The sequence below is a fragment of the Ictidomys tridecemlineatus genome, chromosome 7 (assembly GCF_052094955.1).
Source record: "Ictidomys tridecemlineatus isolate mIctTri1 chromosome 7, mIctTri1.hap1, whole genome shotgun sequence".
In the NCBI taxonomy this organism is placed as follows: Eukaryota; Metazoa; Chordata; class Mammalia; order Rodentia; family Sciuridae; genus Ictidomys; species Ictidomys tridecemlineatus.
The window spans coordinates 49,487,524-49,512,164 of record NC_135483.1 but is presented as its reverse complement, the minus strand read 5'-3'; the positions used below and the strand labels follow the sequence as shown (position 1 = coordinate 49,512,164).

The window sequence follows — 24,641 nt, the reverse complement described above, 5'->3', positions numbered from 1 at the left end:
GAAACATGAAAGAATGCAGTTTTCAGAAAACATTATGTGGATACATTTTAAATGGGATGAAATTAGAAAACATAGGTTGTCATTTTGTCGGATGTGCTTTCTCTACCCTATTCCCCAAATTCTTTTCACTTAAGTACTTCTAATTTTAGGACAAGCGATGCCTACAAATGATGAGAAGCACAAACTGGGCATTGCCAAATTTTTAGCTGATTGTCAATATTTTCTATCTACTGATCATTTTCCCACAAATTTGTTCCGACTTGGAAAGTCAACTCAGGCGGGAAAAATTAAGCAGGGTGTTTGTTTTACTCCTCTTACTTTCCTATGTAAGCTTTTGTAGGTCATACATTTTCCAAAGTATATTAAATATTAATTAGAATGACTAAATTAGTTTAAGATCAATGAGACAATGTGGCCCAATAAAACACAGTGAAACTGTGGTCATGCAGGTCAATATGGGCAAAGTCTTAACTGAGCTCTGCACCATCCCTGGAGAACAGGGAATTCAAGCTGTCTTCCTGAGTTTTAGGTTCTTTGAAGTGCTCTATGAGCTGAGGTAGCCCTCATGGAAAGGAAAAAGTGATCCTGTCAATTGGTCCTATTAAAAGCTCTCTAGTTTAACTGAAAGATAATGGATGCTATGTTATTCAATGTTCTCATTTTTTGTAGTACACTGACTAGTGGGTGATTGAATTAAAAACCTTAGACAGGGTTGAGAGTTCAAAGCCAGCCTCAGCAATGGCCAGGTACTAAGTAATTGAGTGATACTTAGTGATACTAAGTATCTTAGTGATACTGTCGCTGATAAAATACAAAATTGGGTTGGGGATGTGGCTCAGTAGTTGAATGTCCCCCTGAGTCCAATCCCTGGTACTCCTCACCACCAAAAAAAAAAAAAAAAAAACCTTTTGGTAAAAATAATTTAATACATAAATTAGTATGTTTCCCATCTGTGGTGAATCTTAATATTTTCATGTGAATTTCCCTATAATATGAATAGTTGGAAAATGTGATATCTCATATCTCATTTTGCTAAGTTTAAATCACTTCCTTATTGAACCCTTAATAGTATGTACTATTTTTTAACATAAATATAGCTGAAAAGGTTTTTATTCACTTATTTATTTATTCTTGGATTTTCTGTACTGAGGATTGAACCCTGGAGTCTCTACCACTGAGCTACATTCCCAACCATTTTATGTTAAGACAGAGTCTTGCTAAATTGATTAGGTTGTTTTGGAATTTCAGTTATTATTTCCATTGAATAAACAGTTCTTGTTTCCATTGAATAAAATTTAAAAATCTTATTTAGGCACATGTGTCATGCTTCATTCTCTACCTAGTTCTGAAGAATTATTACAACACAGCTTGATCTGAGACAACTATAATATGTAACAAATTGTCAATATAGGCAATTCACAGATTAAAAACATGTTAGTTCCTTAGAGTTTACTGATAATTCAATTTAATTCTGAGGTATATTTATTGATCATTTTGTATTTTCTAGTTGAAAATAATGTGGAACCTGTTAGAAAACATGTCACCTAATCTCATTATAATTACTCTAATTTTATATCTCTGGACCCCTCGCTCAATGGACAGGATATATCTACATTGCCAGGCTTGCCTCAAACTTGTGAACCTCCTGCCTCAACCTACAGCTAGCTGCCCCTTTTAACACTGTAAATCCTTAGTTGGAAATCTCTCTAGGTTTTGTTTTCTGTGATAATGTCCTTCTCCTCTATTTCTCCTAATACCCTTCCCAATTACTTTTTGCTGGGTTGATTATTTATCTCTAGCATTTGTCTTATATTAATCAATTATTTTTGAATCCATAAACATACTAGCATTGCTCATATATTTCTGAATATAACACTTCTATTTCTAGCCATTTCTCTTAAGATGTGTCTTGGTATTTCCAAGACAAAATTTAGTGTCATTGAATAACTCTAAATTTACCTTATTCTTCATTTCCATTTTGTTTTTATTTCCCTGACATCTTCATCCATACTACTGAGTTATTGCTGAAGATATTATTTCCCAAAGACAGTTCAGCATTGTGAAACTCTGTTTACTTACATTATTTGGTGACTCTCCTACAAAGCCTTCAAATTCAAAAGCTTTCTGCTGATATACAAATTCTATACACTGTTATTTTAACCTAACTCTCTCCCTGTTTCCCAACCACACCCCAGTTTTGACTCAACTTTTTATGCCACACACTTTTGGTCTTTAAACATGATGTTCATTTGTCTGGAATGTATCTATAACTCTTCTGTTCTGGGAAACAAACTTTACAATTTGAATTAAATGTGTTAATTATTATTGTGCATTTCAAAAAGCCCCCGTATATCACATGTGCTTATCAATGTACCTTTCTTGCTCATTGTGGTAATCATAGTCATCACAGTAATATATTCAGTGTTCACTTGGCTGAGGATAATCTCATTCAAAGCTTATTACTTATCTTTTTTGCTTCTGCTTTCTTTTTCCCACCAATTAGAATCATTTGTTTTGTCCTATTTTCTCTAGACACAGCTATTTCATCATTATTTCCATTGAGATTTGACTATATTATTATGGCTTTTCTAAATCTCCTATATATGGGAATATGAATATATATCATATATATGACAAGATATATAGGCATATGTTTTATTCTGAAATTATTTCCTCTTAGATGATATCTGTTTATTTTTTCTTATATGATGCATGACACTTTTGAAAGGAAGAAGTGAGGTAAATACAAATCCTTACTCCTAAGTTCTCTGACCTTGGGTCAGTTTTAAATAATATTAATTTAATCATGAAGAGATAATGGACTATCTGTACTTATAGTTTTATAAATTTTTATGCTTAATAAAAAAACTGGGTTTCTAATCACATAAGCACAGAACACTTTTAGAACAGAATATATATATATTTTTAAATTTTTCTCATGATCTGACTTACCTAAAATAAAGGTCTTCTAATAGTTAACTAGAAGTATTCCATGTTTGGGATCTCAAGTCAAGTGGAGGCCAGAAAACAAGTTACATCTGAGCTTATTCCACATTTAGAGTTAGAAAGGGGAGCCATTTTGGAATTATCACAGGGAAGACCAGGGGCTAAAATTTATCTTCACTCTGCTGAGTGAATCAGACCAGACCAGATATACAGATATCTGGCCCCAAGGTGAAGGGGCAAGATTCCAGAAAGCCTCCTTCTCCTATTTAAAATGCTAAAATTACATTCCAGAAGTGGGTTCCACTCCTGGGGAATCTTAATGTCTTTCAGAAAGAAAAATAAAACTGGAAGCAACATAAAAAAGAAATAGAGTTCAATTTTGCATAATTATGGATAGATATTATGATTAGTGGGGAATTCTTCACTTAAAATTAAAATTAACAGATTTCCCAACAAGAAAATTGTCATAAAATCAAAGAAACAATAGAGCATGAATTTTAACTTAAATAAAACATCAGAGTGCATAAAAAGGAGTTCCTCTCATGTAATATTATGTTTATAATAATATTTGATAGTATTAATGATATTAATAATTAATACACAATACTGTTAATAATGGACACTTCCCATAATAGATATTATGGGGCTTGAAAGTAACTCACTTACCTACATTATAACCTATAAGTACTATCAGGATGGATGTGAGTATTGGTCTAACCTACACAACTAGTTTATCTAGTAAATTTGGCTCCATATTTATTCCAGTGCCAAAAGTCACTGCTAAACAACCAGAGTGTGAGAATAGGTTTTTTAAAAAAATGCTGCATATATCAGTATTGCAATTAAATTTTCTGTGTTTCCCAAATTTAATTAACTTGTTACATTTATTACTCAAAAAAATTTTTTTAAATGACACTTTAGAAATTAAAGTATTAAAAGTTGGAACACCACTGGCAAATAACTAATAATAAAAAATGAGTGTATATCAGGTAAAATTTCCATCATGTTTCTTTTTGTATTTCACTGTCAATCTGTATATATAGATATTGTTGAAGAGTTATAGAAAATAATAATCCTGCAAAACAATCCCCAAAGAAAAGAAGAGAGACAATGCAGCTCAGGAGGAGGGAGGGAAACTAGCCCAGCATTAACCTTCCAGTAAATCCTTTCCTGGTAACAATGGGCTCTGAAGAAAGGAGACAAATGTTAGGCTCTGGACTTGAACCTTCCCATTATACAAATTAATCCTAAAAGGACGAACAGTAAATACTGAACAATGGGCCCTGATGGAAGGAGGCAAATACTGAAACACTGGGAGACAATAAATCTCAGAAAAAGAAATACTCATCCCTCACAGTCTGGACCCCTATCTCTCCAAACAATGAGTCTCAACCTTTTATATCTGCCCTCTTGAGTTAAAAGTTTTAACCTACATAACTAGCCCCTGACTGTCCTAACAGCACATCCACAAGTTCCAATGATGAAATCACCCTAATTGTACCTTATAAAACCAAAATCCCCCCTGTAATGGAGGGCCATTATCTCATTCAGAAAATGAGTCCCCACGCCACCTGAGCCACCTGAGTCTACGAAGAACAATAAACAGCTTCCCTGAATTTGTTGAGATCTGTACCCATCATTTTGCACTTAGAATAGGTACAGATATGTTTGCATCCACTATATTAGTTTGAGTAATACATCATAAACTCACAAAGAAATATGATGGAAATTTTAACATTAAGTGTCTTAAAAGAGCACAGGTTTATTATCTTACAGTTCTTTCAATGAGAAACATGGCATGAGTCTCATTGAGCTAATGTCTTCAGGTCCCTTCCTTTGCAGAAGCTCTACAGGAAAATTCAATTTCTAACCTTTCCAGTCTGCCCACGTTCATTAAAAACCAGCAACACTGCATATGTCTGATCATTCTCCACTAGTCACTCTACCTCACTGAAAAGGTTCTCTATTTTTAAGGACAAACATAATAGATTGGGCCCACTTGCATAATCTAGAATAAAATCTCCATTGCAAATTGGCTAGCTGACTCTTTTCTGCAAAGTCCATTTTGTCATATAAAGTAATGTATTGCTGCTTCCAGGGATTTGTAAGTGCACAATCTCTCTGAAATCATTTTCCTTCCTCTGCATACTCAAACATACCATATTTTGTTGATTAGGTGACAGGAAGTGTTGCCATAGTTCTCATAGCTTTTATTTTATGGTTTTTTTTTCTGTGAAATAGAAGTCCATATCATTTGTTCAGTATACAAGGTAGAACAATCTTAAAGGCGAATGGAGTGTTAAATGTGTGCGCACCCAGGAGATGGGGGATCTGCCGGGAGGTATAAATAGACAGGGCTTTGGGAAATGGGCTAAGATGGGGATGAAGAGGATGTTTGGAAAGAGTTCAGCATTCCTCTGAACAGTAGGAATATGAGGATGAAAAATGTAGACAATGTTTGAAGAGAGGCAAAAGTCATTTGGTGAATTAGGGTTATTGTGATTTTAATAAGCATGCTAATCTCAAAACATTACTTTTCTGAAATCATTTAGTTGACAGATGTGAATCAGAAATATTGTTAGCCTTCTGATGGTTACTGCTCAGGCATTTTATGGATGACATTGGAACAAAGATTAAGTATTTCAAGCAAAATCATGTACAAAATAGTTTTGTTTTCTATCGTCATTTTTGGAAAAAGAAAAATTTTTACTTAGAAAAGATGATGGAAGTCTTATGTTTACTAACAACAAGGGGAAAAAATCTTTTGAGACCCTAAAAATTATCTTCTCTCTATAACTTTAAATATTTGTTTTTAGATTAAAACATATTATTGATTTTGTAAAGACAGAAATTTCTAGGATTCTATTTACTGATGTGTGGTGGGAAAAAATAATATTGAAATACTTTGATCACTTGTGGCATGAATCATGAGCCATGTCTTTTCCAATGATTATACTTACCATGATATTGACTCATTTTTTTAAGTTATGACTTACAATAATCTTTTGGAATAAATAGCACTGAAAACATTAATGATAAAACAATATAACTAAATATCTAACCAAGGATATAGGCAGCTTCTTTGACAGATATGGATTATAGCTAATTGCAAGATTCGTTTCTCAAAATTGAAAGACCTAAGAGACCTGACTAAATTTGCTGTCATTGGATTTTATCTGTGTGGTTAGTGTTTAATTCAACATTATAGAGCAGAAGTGATGGGTTGTGTTAATTTAAAAGACAGTTTTCAATAATATCCATTCTTTAACCTTTAGAATTGTTCATATATAACATTTTGCTTCAAATTCATTATTATCATATTAGACTGAATTTTATTTTTGGAAGACAAATAAGTTTGTCTCTAACCTGTCAGGGCATCTTAAGACACAGCTTTTAGGACATAAATGGGAATATCAAGCTACTTTATCAAGCTACTTTACAGGAAGCTTATGTCAGTAAAAGATAATAAACAATTGCAGTAGATCATTTAATAGCACACCCATCCCACTTTTTGATACCAAGTTACCTGTACTATGTGATTACACTGTTACATTCTGTGGTTAGAGGTGGGTACCTATCTAGCACAACTTGGCACCACACGCTATAGAGAGATATGCAGTGTAGTAAAAGGAGAATTAGTGAGACAAGATATTTTTTTCCTCTCTGGACTTTTGGGTACATAACAGCCTGGCACATTTGACATTTGCTCCTTTTGCTTTATGACTCTGTCCCATTTTCTTTTCTTCCCATGCCATCTTTATCAAACTACTGAAATACATTTTGCTAAATACTCCAGATGGAACAGTGGCAGACTTTCCTGGATAGAAACCAGGAAAATTGCCAAGCTTCTATTCTCTTTATAGCTCCACATTTTGAACATATTGTATAATTCTAGTATTGTGTATAACTGTCTTGTTATTACTAATTGTTTATGGGCTTGCTTCTGAAAATTCCCAATCCCTTAATTGAGTTATGTCCCATGCATGGTAGAATAGTAGATAAGAACAAAAGAAAAGCTCAATGATAAATATTTGGTCACTGTTACTTTTAATGCATCAAAAAAGATACTTTATTTCAATCTAGAAAATACAAAAAAATACATACTATGTGTATTTGATATACTCAGAGGAAAATAAACTCAAAATGAGTGTGTTGCTTTTATCATCCTGTTAGTTAATCATATAATGTAGAATTTCAATAAATATTTAGAGAATAAAAAGATATGTACTAGTTGTTTAATAAGCTCCATTGTTTCAGGACAGAAAGGGAAGCTGACTATAGGGGCAATGATTAACAAACATCTCAGTTTTAATTAGTTGTAAAATTGTTAGATCCTTTTGTTTTGAAGAATAAGATATTTTTCATACTCTTTCCAACCAGGATATCTCAAACACACTGAAAAAATATCAATGTCAATTAATAACCAACAAAAATCTAGAATATAAAATTATAAAGATCAGTTAAGAAAGAAAACTTAACAGGAAGGCCGGTGAATAATACTTTAGAAAGTTTTGCAGAAATGAGAATATAAAAATTATAGAGTCTTCAGTTTAAAGTGGTGAAGAGGGGGAAGAAGCATGCACATTTTAGTTGGGAAATGAGAAATACTGCAATGAAAACTAAAGATGAACTGGGAGAGATTTTCACTTATCTTCTTCAGAGGAAAATAAAAAAAGATATAAAAATTGCACTCTGGTATCATGGATTAGTTTCTGGAAAAGGAAAAAGACATTAGTGGGAAAAAAGTGAAGAAATCCTTAATATGTAATTAAGTGAATTGTTTCTACTAATTTAAATTCTTAATAAATGTGTCATGATTATATAAAATGTTTTTATTTGGGGAACTTGACTATATGGGATAAACTAACTACCACTGCAATCATTGAACAAGATGTAGTTTATGTAGGTATGTTTAAGTTATATACCAGAAATCTACATGAAAATGTAATACTATAACTAAGGAGTAATATTTCATAATAATAAATGATTCAGTTCTCCAGAAGTTCATAACAATTCTCAATTTTAATCCACATACTAATATTGTCTAGTGATATCTTACAAAGGAAAACATGGGCCATCTACAAGGAAAATGAGAACAAGAAGTTATATCTACCAAGATAGAAAAGAACTACAATGACAAGAAGATCTGGGAGTAATAAAACTAAATGTAATACAGAGGATCAACAAAAAAAGTTATTTAAATAATAAAATGCAATTTATAAATACTCAATGTTTGCCCAGAAGATAGTACCAAATTGCCAAGCATATAAGTGAGTTAATTTGAAAGTGGAATATTTAGCCTGACATTAAACTGAGGCGAGATGTTGAACTGAGGGGAGGGCCAGAAGGACAGTCAGTGTAGGGAATGAAGGAAGGGCTGAGTCAGGAAGGTGGAAGCTGATTCAAAGGGAATGGAATGTTTATACCTTCAGGACACCTCCCCCTCCTCCTCCACCTGTTGCCAAGGTTACCTGCCTCCTGGGGCTTGTTCATCCCTGGAGTTATTAAAGAATATCCCATGGGCTGCTCCCTTCGGTATGTACCCATGGGTGGCTTTATTCTCATCCTTGGATCACTCCACCTTTTGGTCACTAGTCATGTAGGCAGGATGTGGGGAGAGAGAGCATGAGAACCAGTAAACCTAAAATGTGTACAAGGGCAAGACACCCCCACTTCCTCAGCCACCCAGCTCTCAGGCCCATTCTCTTTGTCTGTCTCTGCTTTATTCTTTAAATAAAACTTGCTTTCTACACTTGCCTCAGCATTTCTCAGGCATTCAATTTTCAACATTGGGGAAAAGGGACTTGGCTCTGATTCTCATCACTGGTATCAAAACTACCCAAGGATGATGAAAGTAGATAAAAGAAAAACCATATCCACTGAGCTCTGTTCCAGTTGAGGATTTCTGAGCCACAGAAACATCAAGAAAGTAATAGGGTAAGCATAAAATAACCAATGCCAGAAACTGAGAAGGGATATCAGTATATAATCTAGAGATACTAAAATAAAAGAAGATACAATTAATATCCTCACAATGTCCCCAACAAAATATTGTCAAAACATAAGAACCAATTACTAAAAGTAAAAATTACTTCCCAGAATTTTCACGGGGTGAAAATTTTGGAATGTTGTATAATTATTAAATGAATTTAATCTACAAAAAAACTATGTACAATTAAATTAATTTCTCAGAACGTTGTTTAGTTAAAATATTAATTTTTACCAAAAATTATAGAAGAAAAGAAAAAGGAGGGTTCATATCATAAATTATTTTATAAGAACATCATAAATTGACACCAAAGAATGAAAATGACATTTTAAGAAAGGGAAATTACAATCCAGATCTCAGGTAACCCACAATTCAGTCCCCCAAAGCAACAAAACCTTCTAGTGATGAAAATTTGATGACAAGAATTTTTACATCTGCAAGATTTGAAACAAGTATTCCTAGAATATTGCCTCATACTTGAAGGTAAAATATTAAAAGTTTTTCTTTTGAATTAGAAAATAAGGAATGTATGCTTACTTCCAATATTTCTATTTCACAAGTGTTAGTCACTGTATCTTAACAGGGCAGACCCTGTTTCTCAAAGATGGCTGATTTTCTCATCATCTTGTGGATCTTTAGAACTATCCCATTATGGTAAGGTCTTTATGTCTTCTCTTCAAACTAATGGGACTTTTAGGTTACATTGGTCAATAGAATATGGTGAACATGATGTTTTGATCTCACAAGACAAATTCACAAAAATGCCATTTTAAAAAAAAAATTTTCCAGCCACTATGCTGAAGATAAATTCAAATAACCCATGAATAACTTCACTTGTGACCCCCAAACTTTAGCTTCTCCAGAGACCTTGACCAAAAGCCAGCATCAATTTGCAAAACATACAAATGAGCTAATCTGAAATTTAGCCTGGCATCAAATTACACCAGCCTGCTGTACATGGACAAAAGAAAAGTCACATGAACCTACTCAGCTCAAGTTGAAGATTTCTGGGCCAAAACAAAATGTTGTTCTAACCTGTTAGCATTTGTTTGTCTGTTTTTGTAGTAATAGATAACTAGTGTGATATAAATGAAAAGTCACTAATTTTGGAGTCAAAAGAAATAATTGCTATTAGTGACAGATGAATTGATCGTCTTTATAGAAAATCCAAAAGAATAAATAGAATTGTTATTAGAAATAATAATACCCATTAATGAGATTACCAGATATAAGAGCAACTAAAACATCAATATTGTTTCCATTGCTAAATACAACATGTTAGACAATGAAGAAGTACCATTCAAGTTACCATAACATATAAAAGAACTACATATGAATAAGTATATGGAAAATAACTATGTTTCAATTTTTAAAAAGATGAGTGATTTCCACTCAGGAAATCATAGAACATTTGAGAGACCTTGAGAAAGAAATGAAATTAAAAACAAACAAACAACAAAAAAAACTATGTATACAGTATGCATGGTTGGGCTCCATGTTTTTCATTTAATCTGTGGCCTTTTCGGTTAAATGAAGAAATAATTTTCCATATTGTAAAACCACTATCCATCATGTATTCTTACATTTACAAGTGAAAGTTTTGTAAGTAATATATACTAGGTGACTACTCTTAAAATTATGGACTTGGTTGACTGAAGAATATGATATATTTCATGTTCAGAAACTGGAAATATTTCTTTGATAGAAAAAGCTATATTAATTGTTTTGTGGTAATGTACCTATAGTATTAGGCCTCAAGGAGTATAGCTTAGAATGTAAATTTAGATTTTATGAAATATCAAACAAAATCTAATTAGCTATGTGTGCATATAAATTTATTACCTTATTCTAAATTTCATGGAAATCCAATGGAATAGCAATTTTCTACTTGAGAAAAAAAAAGGTAGTAGGATGCATTAAGCATTTCTTATGTGCCTTCTCTCTTTTTATGGTACTTGTTCACTGCCATGGACAATTCAGCTCTTCCTTTCCCTAGGCACCATCTCAGAGATCGACTTACACATGTAAAATCCTACAGTGCCTCACCTTGTGACAAATGTCATACTTGTCATCTTTTGCCAAGAGATTAATTTTTCTCTTGAAGCCTGAGAAACTGGAATGTATTTGGTATCAGTACAATTGCAACCTAAAACAGGGGAAAGGTAAATTACCTCCTTAAGGTACAATGTTGTGCCTGGTGGTGATAAATGCTGGCAGATAAATACCTCTCTTCTAATCCTCCATACCCTGATATGAGATATAATAGTTTATTGGCCTCTTTCAAGATAGGGTCAAGCTTTTCCACTAACAGCCTGGGAAAAATGAAATCTAAATTTCATAGTAAGTCTCCATAACTACTTTCTACAAAGTATGTTTTCATTATTGACCACCAAAAATTCTCACATTTGACTGTAAATCTGTGACTTTTGTGATTACTAGTTTTTAGGACATGTTCTTAGTATGAGAGTTACCATGGTTTTGTTTCTTTATTATTACTATTTATTATTTTGTCAGTTAAGTTAAACTTGCTTTAGAGCAATGTGAAACTGTAAAATAAGCACCAATTCTGATGCCAAATAAGTTTAAGTTCAAATTCCTGATCTTCAAAGTGTATTAGTTTATCATTTATTCATGTCTTTAGACAAGGACAACATTTGAGTTAATCATCTTCTCCCTTCATAGATCACTTTTAGCAGTTGTGCAAAACACCTCTACATCTTCCTTACTGATTCATTTTCTTGCCTTCCTATTCCTAACTTTTACTGTCCCCTCTTCTTCATAGATAGCAACTCTAGGCTGCTTCATATGGACTCCTAAGTTTACACTTAGTTTTATAAAATAAGTACTTTTGTATTTGTATTTACTGTGAATTTATCTTAATTAAAATTACAAAATGGCAATAATATAGATTTATTTTTTCTCTAATATTTTATCTCATCACTACTTCTTAGTACCTGTATGACCTATGAGAATATCTAGGTTTCTGTGTCCTAAGTTTTTCATCATGCATATCTACCACATCATATTTGTCCTTTAGAAATTGAAATTGCCGATATAGGGTGGGCCTGTTGTCATGGGGGAGGTGGTGTCGCTTGGTGGCTACTGGCGGCCAAGGTAGAGGCAGCAGCCCGGGAGTTGGTCGGGGGCCCCAGCAGAGGAAACTGAGGCTTGGTGAAGTTATGAAACTTGTCCAAAGTTACACAGCTTGTAAAGGGCACAGCCAAGATTCAGAGCCAGGTTATAAAAGTTAAGATGAACAAACTACAACAAAGTTTTAGGAGAAAGAAAGACGTTTATGTTCCAGAGGCCAGTCGTCCACATCAGGGGCAGACAGATGAAGGAGTTCGCACTGGGAAATGTAGCTTCCCAGTTAAGTACCTTGGCCATGTAGAAGTTGATGAGTCAAGAGGAATGCACATTTGTGAAGATGCTGTAAAAAGATTGAAAGCTGAAAGGAAGTTCTTCAAAGGCTTCTTTGGAAAAACTGGAAAGAAGGCAGTGAAGGCAGTCCTGTGGGTATGAGCAGATGGACTCAGAGTTTTGGATGAAAAAACTAAGGACCTCATAGTTGACCAGACAATAGAGAAAGTTTCTTTCTGTGCACCAGATAGGAATTTTTATAGAGCCTTCTCTTATATATGTCGTGATGGCACCACTCGGCGCTGGATTTGTCACTGCCTCATGGCTGTCAAGGACACGGGTGAAAGATTGAACCATGCAGTAGGCTGTGCTTTCGCAGCCTGTTTAGAGCCCTAAGCAGAAGCAGGAGAAGGAGTATGGAGTGACTGCTACTTTTGACGCTAGTCAGACTACCTTTACAAGAGAAGGATCATTCCGTGTCACAACTGCCAGCGAACAAGCAGAAAGAGAGGAGATCATGAAACAAATACAAGATGCCAAGAAAGTTGAAACAGATAAGACAGTTGTTGGTTCATTAGTGGCTCCTGGCAACACTGCCTCATCCCCATCCTCTCCCACTTCTCCCACTTTGGATGCCACTGCCTTGCTGGAGATGAACAATCCTCATGCCATCCCATGCCGGCATGCACCAATTGAACAGCTTGCTCGCCAAGGCTCTTTCAGAGGATTTCCTGCTCTAAGCCAGAAGATGTCACCCTTTAAACGCCAACTATCCCTTCGCATCAATGAGTTGCCTTCCACTATGCAGAGGAAGACTGATTTCCCCATAAAAAATGCAGTGCCAGAGGTAGAAGGGGAGGCAGAGAGCATCAGTTCCCTGTGCTCACAGATCACCAATGTCTTCAGCACACCCTCTGAGGACCCCCTCTCTTCCGCCCCAATGACCAAACCAGTGACAGTGGTGGCACCACAGTCTCCTGCCTTCCAAGCTAATGGCACTGACTCAGCCTTCCATGTGCTTGCTGCTAAGCCAGTCCATACTGCTCTAGCACCCGTAGCAATGCCTGTGCGTGAAACCAACCCTTGGGCCCATGCCCCTGATGCTAACAAGGAAATTGCAGCCATTAACCCGGGGACTGAGTGGGGTCAATCTTCTGGTGCTGCATCTCCAGGTCTCTTCCATGGTGGTCACAGACGTACTCCCTCTGAGGCTGACCGATGGTTAGAAGAAGTGTCGAAGAGTCTCTGAGCCCAGCAGCCCCAGGTCTCAGCTGCCCCTTTGCAGCCAGTTCTCCAGCCTCCTCCACCCACTGCCATTTCCCAGCCAGCACCGCCTTTCCAAGGGAATGCATTCCTCACCTCTCAGCCTGTGCCAGTGGGTGTGGTCCCACCCCTGCAGCCAACCTTTGTCCCTGCCCAGTCCTATCCTGTGGCCAACAGGATGTCCTATCCAGCCCCTAATGTGCCTATGGTGGGCATCACTCTCTCCCAGATGGTAGCCAATGTGTTTGGCACTGCAGGCCATCCTCAGGCCACTCATCCCCATCCATCTCCCAGCCTGGTCAAGCAACAGACATTCCCACAGTATGAGACAAGCAGTGCTACCACCAGTCTCTTCTTTAAGCCTCCTGCTCAGCACCTCAACGGTTCTGCAGCTTTCAATGGTGTAGACGATGGCAGGTTGGCCTCAGGAGACAAGCACACAGAGGTTCCTGCAGGCACCTGCCCAGTGGATTCTTTTGAAGCTCAGTGGGCTGCATTAGAAAGCAAATCCAAGCAGCGTACTAATCCCTCCCCTACCAACCCATTTTCCAGTGACTTACAGAAGACATTTGAAACTGAACTTTAAGCAATCAAAAAAAAAAAGAGATTGAAATTACTTCTAATAAAATGATAGCATGTGATTCATTCAATACCTATAATGAACACATTTGCAAGTGCTACTGTTTCTTCTGAGAATTCCTACATAGACATCCTCAAGAATTTAAACTCAGAAGTTGCTATTGGTTTGCCTGATATATACACATTTAATTTGATGTTTGATAAATTGACCTCAGGAATGAATATATGTATTGGCTTTTTCATATAGTGCACGGAGAACTTGATTTCTTCACCTTCCCATCAATTTGGCATTACAGTAGCAAATGCTATAATCTGTATTTTAATAAAATGAATACAAATTGGTTGTTTGTATTCAAACATTCAATATTTGTCTATAATAAGGGAGCAGTCAATATTACCCAAAATCCTGAATTTTCCTACCTACATTCTAAGCTATAGTCCTAGAAGCCAAATAGTGGATAAATTACCACAAAAAAATTAAAACAGCTTTTTCTATTAAAAAAATATTTCCAATCTCTCAACATAAAATATATTCTTCAATCAACCTAGTCTTTAATTACCTATTCTGTATTAGTTACAAATATTTCACTTGTAAATGTAAGCATACATGATGGATACTGGTTTTACAAAATGGAAAATTATTTCTTCATTTAACTGAAAAGGCCACACAGATTGAATTAAGTTCTATGAACTTCACCTAATGAAGTTCACTTAATGAAAGTGTAACATTTTCTATGTGTCTTCCTCTGCATATAATGGAGTATAATTTTATGAAATTTATTGAAAATGGTTATTAGAAATTTCCAAAATCTACAAGACTCCTGTTTCACATCATAGAAGTAGAAAAACACTTGAAGAATGGTAGAACACAGTTTCCTAGGCCTAAAAATGTTCTATGTATCCCATTTGCTCCCATTTGGGTGGTTAATTCCACCACCCAAAAGCAAACTAAGGCCTAACCAGACGTTAACACTATTGTCCACTTCCCTCAAAGAACATCTAGCTGCTTAAAGGTGGTAAACACAGAACTGATAACAAAGAAGAAGGGAAGTGGATGTTGGACAACAGAAAGAACAAATACCTTCATAAACCAGAATATTATTATGTAAAAAATTATTATGTAAATCCCCCATATAATTATTTTCCAATAAAATTATACTTAATTTTAAGAAGAGTTCAAATCTATAAAAAACCTTTCAAAATACTGAATAATTACACCAATATTTTCACTTTTACGATAATTTTTAGAAGAAAAATATGTGCTTTATTATGTTAAATCATTTTGAGAAGATTATAGGTTATCTCATTACAAGATGCCATCTCATTACAAGATCTGTATTTATATAAATATATTTCATAACATAAATAGATTTTATGCAAATTGAGTTTATCCAAACAGAATTTTGTAGTTTCACAAAGTGAAACATTTATTAACCTCTAAAATGTTTTTCATTTTCATGGAATAATATTGTATGATCTCTTCTCCATTTTAATGAATACAACTTTAAGATATTAATTAAGATATTAATTTCAAAAGATGCATGATTATATTTTACTATCAAGAAGCTAGAAATAGGGCTGGGGATGTGGCTCCAGCAGTAGCGCGCTCGCCTGGCATGTGTGCGGCCCGGGTTCGATCCTCAGCACCACATACCAACAAAGATGTTGTGTCCGCCGAAAACTAAAATATAAATATTAAAAAAAATCTCTCTCTCTCTCTCTCTCTCTCTCTCTCTCCCCTCTCTCTCTTTTAAAAAAAAAAGAAGCTAGAAATACATGTTTTAGAAGGAACAATTTGATAAAGTAAATTAAATGTTTAAAAAGTAGGGTATGAGGTTATGTAAAGCAGAGTGAACACCTCTTCCCCCATTCCAGAAATCAATATATCTCCTAATCACAGTTCACTCCCATTTTTAATTTGCTTATCCCCAGTTCATTGAAGAGTGTTGACCTGAAAGCTGCTTCATACTTGTTCACTGTGTTGTGTCTTCAAGTAAAGAATAATGGCTTCCCTTCACTTTTGCCTGTAAATATTACAGAAATGTCTTTCATTGTGGAATGCAAATGAGAGCTCTGGTTTTAAGGCATAGGGGAAATAGAATTCATTCCTGGAGATATAATTAAAAGTTGACAAAACTGAAAAAAGAAATGAGTACTAATATATAGTAACCAGTTTAATAATGCCCCATGTAATGTGGTGTGACAAATTAGTAGTAGGCCCATTCATCTACGAAAGGACATTCAAATTATGTTTTTTTCCTACTAACAATGTATTCGTAATAGGCATTAATTTAAATGACATTAATTTTATTGATTCAAATAATATTATTTTTAATATTATTTTCTTCTCCAATATGTATTTCTTATAATACTGAGATATAGAATGAGGAAATTATTATGTAAATCCCCCTATATAATTATTTTCTAATTTAAAATCACTTCGTTCAATAGATTTTAAAAAATTAGCATCTTTAAAAATCGTACAGGAAAACTGCATTTATTTGACTTCCTACTGGATTTTTCTACCAAGAAGCATTTAATTTAAAAAATGTGTAGAGCTGTGCACAGTGACACAAGCTTGTAATCCCAGTGACTGTATAGGCTAAGGCCAGCCTCAGCCACCAATCTTCTCAATCCCTCTCCCACTCCTCAGCCTATTTTATCTGGAGAAAGATCTGGCCTCAAATTTGTATATCTCCCTGCCTCAGCCTCTGAGTTGTGGGAATACATGCATGCAGTACCACCTTCACAGCTGGCAGTGAATGGATTATCTGTAGAGTACCATCAAAGACTCATACCACAATTACACACAGAGAACCTGGAAAGAGCAGTTCTCTGTTATTTATATTGGTGGAATTGACCATAGTATAATGATGTTGATGGTGGGTGAGGACCCTGAAAACATAAATTTTCAGATAAATACATTGTTTCAAAGTACTGAAAATTTCCATGAGTAAAATAAAAATCTGGAACTTTTAATTGTACATGTGTTTTTATTTTTAAATATGAACATTTTGACATGTGTTTAATCTTAAAATTATAACAACAAGCAAAAGAAATGAAAGACTACCTCCTGTCGTATTTTCTTTTATTATGCAAAATAGTGCAAAAGTATTTATCTCCTTATGTGAAAATAACAATGACAAATTTGGTAATAAACATGAAATAGTTGTGAAAATGCTATAGATTCTCTAATTTGTATGTTTTACATTCCTAGGTTATTCAAATAACCAGATGCTCAACTCACACACTTTATGTTCACATATTACTCAAATAGCCAGAATAATTTTGCATTCTGGTTTTTCCATTCAAGAGTTTGGAATTTAATCCCTTTAAATCTTTCTAATCTTTGTTTCATTATCTGTGAAATTTGAATAATTGTACTTACACAATATACTCTGAGAATAAGAATGATATATTAGTAGTTTAAAATAGTCATGGATTATAGTAGACAGTATCAGGATATTATTGTGTCATAAATACATTTTATAGAATTCATACTATAGTGTTTGTTATGGTTTGGATATGAGATGTCCTCTAAAAGCTCCTGTGCTATTGTGGGAATATTCAGAGGTGAAATGATTAGGTTATGAGACCGGTAACCTAATCAGTCCATCCCTAGTATGAATGGAATATATATGTGATAACTATAGGCAGGTGGGACAAAGCTGGAGGAGATGGGGTGTGGAAGGGCTTGAATGGTTCATCTTTCCCAAGGCCCCTCTCTTCCCCTTTTCTTTCTCTGCTTCCCAATCACCCTGAGTTAAACTGTGTTCCTCTACCAACAACTTTCTACCATGGAGGCCATGAATCTGTGAGTCTAAAATAAACTTTTTTTGTTCTTGTTAGGTGCAGGACAGGCTGAGTAAGCTGTCTGCAGGGCATGCCAAACAAAGTTAGCTGCAGGATGACCTGGCCTCTCAAACCCTCTGTCTGGTTCTTTATCACCTATTTGCTTCAAGCCCAAAGGCCCAAGCCCCGCTCAAGGCTGAACACTTAAATCCCCTTGTGCTAACAAGGCAGCTTGCAGACCCAGAAACTCCATTAGAATTGGGCTATAAAAACTCCCTCCTGCTGGGCCCCTCTCTCTTGCTCTCTCTCTTGCTTTCTCTGTCTCTCTCTTGCAGACAGAAGGACACAGAAATATTGATTGTAAAGGGTGAAAATAGATATTCTATGCAAATAGCAATTATAAAACAGATGAGGTAGCTTTATTATTATCAAAGAGTTTTTTTGTCAAATAATGAACCAGAAACATGGGATATTCTATATACATAGACAATTCGCTCTCTAGAATATATATCGATTATAAATATATGTATACCCAACAAAAAGATCTCAAAATATATGAAGCAAAAATTGGTAGAATTGAAATGAGAAATAGTGCTATAAAAATAGTTGGTGTTATTAGTCTGCTTCTATTACAGATTAATAACCAATAAATAACTAATAACTAATTAATAACTAATACACAAACTAATAACTAATAGACAAAATACGTGAGAAGAAGGAAAGGTTTATTTATCTCATCGTTTCAGACGTTTTTTCAGTACAGCATTTGTTGGATCCATGGTTTTGGGGTCAGATATCATGGAGGGGAGACTGGGAGTAAAGCTGGTTACCTCATGGGAGATGGGAAGCAAAGAGAGAGAAATTGGAATGGGCTGGGACCCAATATCTCTTTCAAGGGCACACCCACAGGGATCTAGCTTACTTCCACTAGGCTCTGTTTCCATCCCCTGGCAGTAGTGGCCCAGACTCATGAATAGATGAACCTTTGGTGGTCAATTAAGATGAAGACCACAACAATTGAAGAGAATCCTTCATTTTAATATAAGATATAACAACCAGAAAGAAGATGACTAAGGAAATCAAGGACTTGGATAACACTACAAAGCATTTAGACCTAAGAGACAAGTATTAAGAACGCTTTACCCAATAGTAGTAGAATGCACATTATTCTAAGGTGTGTATGGAACATTCTCCAAGGTAGACCATATCTTAAGTCACAAAATTAATCTTAACAAATTTGATAGATAATTTCATGCAATGTATCCTTTTTGACCATAATGAAAAGACTAAAAATAAGAACAGAAGAAAAACTGGAAAATCTTTAATTATGTATAAACAACCCAGTTTTAACAACAAATATGTTAGAGAGAGAATCCTACTGAAATTGTAAAATACTTTGAGAAAATTGAAAATTCAAATATAATCCGCAATTATTGTGCGCAGTGAAAACAGTGATTAGAATCGAATTTATAGCTGAATATAACTACACTAAAGAAACATGATCTAAGACCAAGAACCTACCTCTTTAATTTAACTACTTAGAAAACAACAGCACACAATTCTCAAAGTAAAATACAGAAAATTATAAAAGAAAATGTTATGAAGATGAAATACTAGAGTGTAGATATGCAAAATAAATAGACAAATGGCAGAGAAAATAAAAGAAACCAAAAGTTGACTCTCAAAATAAAAAAATCAACAAAACTGACTAACTTTTAGCTACTTTGACTAATAAAATGCCAAAAAAACTCAAATGATGTCAGACATGAGAGGGGAAACATTTTACTGACATTACAGAAAGAAAAGATTATAAGAGAATACTGTATACAACTGTATGCAAATAAATTATATAACCTTGATAAAATGGTCAAATTCTGAGAAACACCCAGACTTTAGAATATCATAAGAAGCAGAAAATCTAGCTGGATGTGCATGCCGGTAATACCAGTGGCTTGGGAGGCTGAGGCAGGAGGATCTCAAGTTTAAAGCCAGCTTCAGCAAAAGCGAGGCACTAAGCAACTCAATGAGACCCTGTCTCTAGAATATAAAATAGGTCTGGGGATATGGCTTAGTGGCTCAGTGCCCCTTAGTTCAATTCCCAATACTCAAAACACCAGGAAATCTGAACAGAACTCTAAAATGTCAGTAGATAATATAAGTTTAATCAAGTTACCTCCCAACAAAGTCCAGGATCACTGGTGACTTCTTCACTAGTAGATTTATACCAATCCTTTGAAAACACTGTAAAAAGTCTTTGTGAGGCCAAACATTTCCTAACTTACTGTATGAGGTCAGAATTCTCTTGAATCCAAGTCAAGTGTTGATATTGCAATAAGAACTACACCAATATTTATATCAATATAGATATAAAAATTGTCAACAAAATATTATTATACTAACTTCAGATGCACATTGCATGGACTATAATCCAGGATCATGTGAGATTAATACCATGAAGGAAGGAATAGTGCAGCACATTGTAAACTGCATAAACATAGAGATTGAAAAAACTCCATGATCATCTTAATTGATGTGGGAAAAATCATTTGGATCCATATACTATGCTTTCATGATAAAAGCACTTATAAAACTAGAATCGGAGGGACACATTCTCAAGGATGGTGGAGTATGATGGTCTCAACACAATAAATACCAGAATGAAAAACCAAAAACTACCCTCAGTCTCAATAGTGAATGTTCGCACACTTTTCCATTATGATAAAGAAGAAGACAAGGATACTGCCTTTACCTCTTAAATTCAATGTAGTGTTGAATGTTCTTGCCAGAGTGACTAGTCAAGAAGTATACAAAAATGTCATTCCAATTAGAAATAAATAAAATTACCTTTAGTCAAGATGATGTGATTATATAAAACCCTGGAGAAAGCCACAAAGTACTGGTAGAGCTATTAAATTCAGAAAATGTAAAAGATGGAAAATTAGCTTGAAACATCAGCTATATTTCTATATACTAGCAATGCCCTATATGAAAAGGCGATTTGGAAACAATTCCATTTTCAATAATAGAAGAATGAGAAATTATACTCCATTATATATGATGTATTAAAGTGCATTCTACTGTCATATATAACTAATTAAAATAAAACAATTTAAAAAACACTTAAGACTGAATTTAATGAAAGATGCAAAGCTGAAAATTTGCATGCAAAGGGTGAAGTCTTGTTCATTGAAAAGAACAAAACATGGCTGAAAGAAATAAATGAAGATCTGAGTACATGCAAAGACACCTCGTACTCATAGATACGGAGATTTAATACAGTTAATGTGGCAGTACTACTCAAATACAGATTTAATTGCTATCTGAGATTTTAATTACTATCAAAATCCCAGTGGTACCTTCAGCAGAAATTTTTTTAAAAGGAGCACGCTAAATTTTATATGAAATTTTAACCCTGAATAGCAAAACATTTCTTGAAAAAGAAATACCAACTTAACTAACACTTCACAATTTAAAATTTATTACAATGCTAAAATAGTCAAAATAAAATTCTACTGATATAAGAATCACAAAATACCAATAAAATGGATTTAAAAAATTCAGAAATAAGCCTTCACATATGGGGTCAACTGACATTCAAAAAAAGTGACAAGAACTTCTGGTGGGGACATTTGCTAGGAAAGCTGAAAATTTGCATGCAAAGGGTGAAGTCAGACCTTGACTTCACATTGCATTAAAAAATTAATCAAAATGAATTTAAAAAATTTTTACTAGCTAAATTTTTTCAATAACTAAATTTAATAGATAACTCTATTATAAACTCTAAGAAAACATAGAAATAAATCTTCATGATTTTTAGCTTAGCAATGGCTTCTTAAATATGAAACAAAAAGCTGATACAATGAGAAAAAGTGAATAAATTTGACTGTATTAAAACTAAATTTGCATATGAAAAGATAGTATCAGGAGAATGGAAATATATAGAATAGGAACAATATATGATATCATAGGTAGGGGTTTGGTATCCAGAATGTATAAAGATTTGCTACTCAATAGCAAAAAATCACAGTTATAAAAGGACAGACATCTCTAAATAAACATTTATCTAAATCTATGCAAATGACCAGTAAGTTGCTCAGCTTTATTAAAAATTAGATATATGCAAACACTATCCCAACAAGATGTCACTTTACACCTACTAGGATGGCTGTCATTTAAAAAAAGGTGGAAAATAATAAGTAACAGTTAAGAGTAATTAGAACCTTAGTAATTCATGCAGAGAATGTTGGATGGCACAACCATTATGGTAAAGAGTGACAGTTCCTCAAATATTTAGATGTAGGATTGCAAAATGCCTCTGAAATTTTACTTTTAGGCATACAACAAAACATTGAAAATAGGGCCTCAAACAGATACTTGCATGTAAATGATCATGGCAGCGTTATTTGTAATCGTCAAAACATGAGCCCTCACAATGAAACAAATTCTCATACATGCTACCACTTGAAGATATCTTAAAAATAGTATGGTAAGTAAAGTAAGCCCAACACACAAAAAAGAGATATTATATCATCCCAGTTATGAAAATTCTTAAATAAAAAAGATCAGAGGCACAAAGTAGATTAGAAATTACCTGTGGAGGAAGAAAGAGTCCTTGCTTAATGAGTACAGCATTCCTTTGGAGTAGGGAACACATTTTGGAAATAGGTAATGGTGCTGATTGCACAGCATGGTAAACGCAATGCCACTGAATCTTTCACATAAAATTGGGTTGAAAAAGTTATCTATTTCATAGCAAAACATATAAAATACATATCTATATTTTCTGAATTTGGTACCAGATATTGAACCCAGGGGAACTTAACCACTGAGACACATCCTCAACCTTTTTCTTAAAAATTATTTTATTTGTTTTTATGCGGTGCTACAAAGCCAACCAAGTGCCTCACATGTGCTAGTAAGTGCTCTGCCACTGAGCTACACCCCTTGCCCACCTTTTGTAAAACATTTTATTTAGAGTCAGTGTCTCTTGAGTTGTTTAGGGCCTCATAAATTGCTGAGACTGGCTTTGAACTCAGGATCCTTCTGCCTTAGCCTCCTGAGCCATTGGGATTACAGGCATGTGTCACTAGTGCTCAGCATAACTATTTTCTTTTTTTTTATTTTAAATTATTTAAGTGTAATAGGTTAGTTTTCTCATGTTTTTTAAAAAGCCGAAATGGTAATTGTTTTTTTCCCTTTGCTTTGTATTCCAGTAGTCTAAAAATCATTATTCTGTTTAGCAATCCATTCATAAATCTATCTTATTATTTACCTAATTTAACTTTGTATCATTACCTTTATTTTTAAGGTCTTGATTCAGTTCTAACACACCAACATGTGGTGGAATATGAAGAACTGTTTTAGAAACACTTTTTAAAGACATAACTTCAAATGCTGCCCTTGAAGTAGGTAATGTGATGCATTGGGTTCTATCATAACCAAGATAAGTTTTCAATTTCAAAACCAATAGTATCTCAAGTGTCATTTTATCCATTCAGTTTCATATCCTCATATTGTTGATTTGAAAAGGGAGTTTTCATTGATTTCAAAGGGGTCTTTATATAGACAGTAAAAGGACCTGGAGCACCAAATGAAAGCAGAATAGAAATTTGGGACAATCTAAAATCTTTGGTGTACTCACTCAATTGGAATATGGTTATGACAATACATAAAAAAATCCATTTTATATTTCTCAAATAAAAATTGTACCAATGGTTTCCTGCAAAATAGTAAAAATTTGTTTAAAATATATTAAGAGAAAGTTTGTTATACCGAGCAGTTATTATGCTATTCAGCTGCTTTGACCAGAATCTCTTGATTAAAATTAGTTTCAGTATGTGTACTTGGTTTTTAGTGTATGTCTTTACTTCATTCACTAAGACACCTAATGAAGTAAATACTGTATGAACAGCATATTCTCACATTATTTTTAGAAGTATTATATAAACAGCATTTTCAAATATTATATTTATCTGTTAAAAATATTTTAATAAAAGTTACTATGTAAAAATTACTACACTCTTTATTTACATTAAGCATTTAATAGTAGTTATTTTGATTTAAAGTTTATGCTCATTTCTCATTATTTTTGTCAGATAGTTGCTTAAAAGAATAAAGATTTAAAAGTATATGTGGTTCATTCTGTACTTAACAATGAAAGTTGTAGATGTGAAAATACATTATTAAAATAAAATGAGACATGTATTAAAAGAGAGATTTATTTAAGACGCAGTTTTAATTTGACATTGGCTAGTGTATAAAATCTTAATTGAATTAATAAAACTTGGTGAATTATATGTTAAAATATGGCACTAAAAATATTGGCTGTGTGTTTTCTTAATCTGTTTTGAGAGTTCTATATGCATTCTGGATAGAAATTATGACAAGAAACATAACTTGGAAATATTTTTCCCAGGTCATGCTTTTTAAAATTTTTTTTTTCATTTTCTTAACGTGTTTCTCATAGAGCAAAATCTTTTCAGTGTAATGAAGTTCAATTCATTGGTTTGTCCTTTTGTATGTTTGGTGTCAAATCAGAAATCTTTTTATGATCACAAAGATTTTCTCTATGTTTTATCATAAAATTTTTACATTTTAGGTTTTATACTTATGAATTATTGATTTTATTTACTTTTATATGTTATAAAGCTTAGAAAATATTCTCTTTTGTGTATAAAATTTATCAACATTTGTTGAAAAGATTGTCCTCTTC

General features: G+C 33.9%; 1 pseudogene; it reads left to right on the top strand.

Annotated features, from left to right (window-relative positions):
- Positions 1-12,053: 12,053 nt before the first annotated feature.
- On the top strand, positions 12,054-14,155 carry LOC101973945 (protein numb homolog pseudogene; annotated as a pseudogene).
- The last annotated feature ends 10,486 nt before the right edge of the window (positions 14,156-24,641 follow it).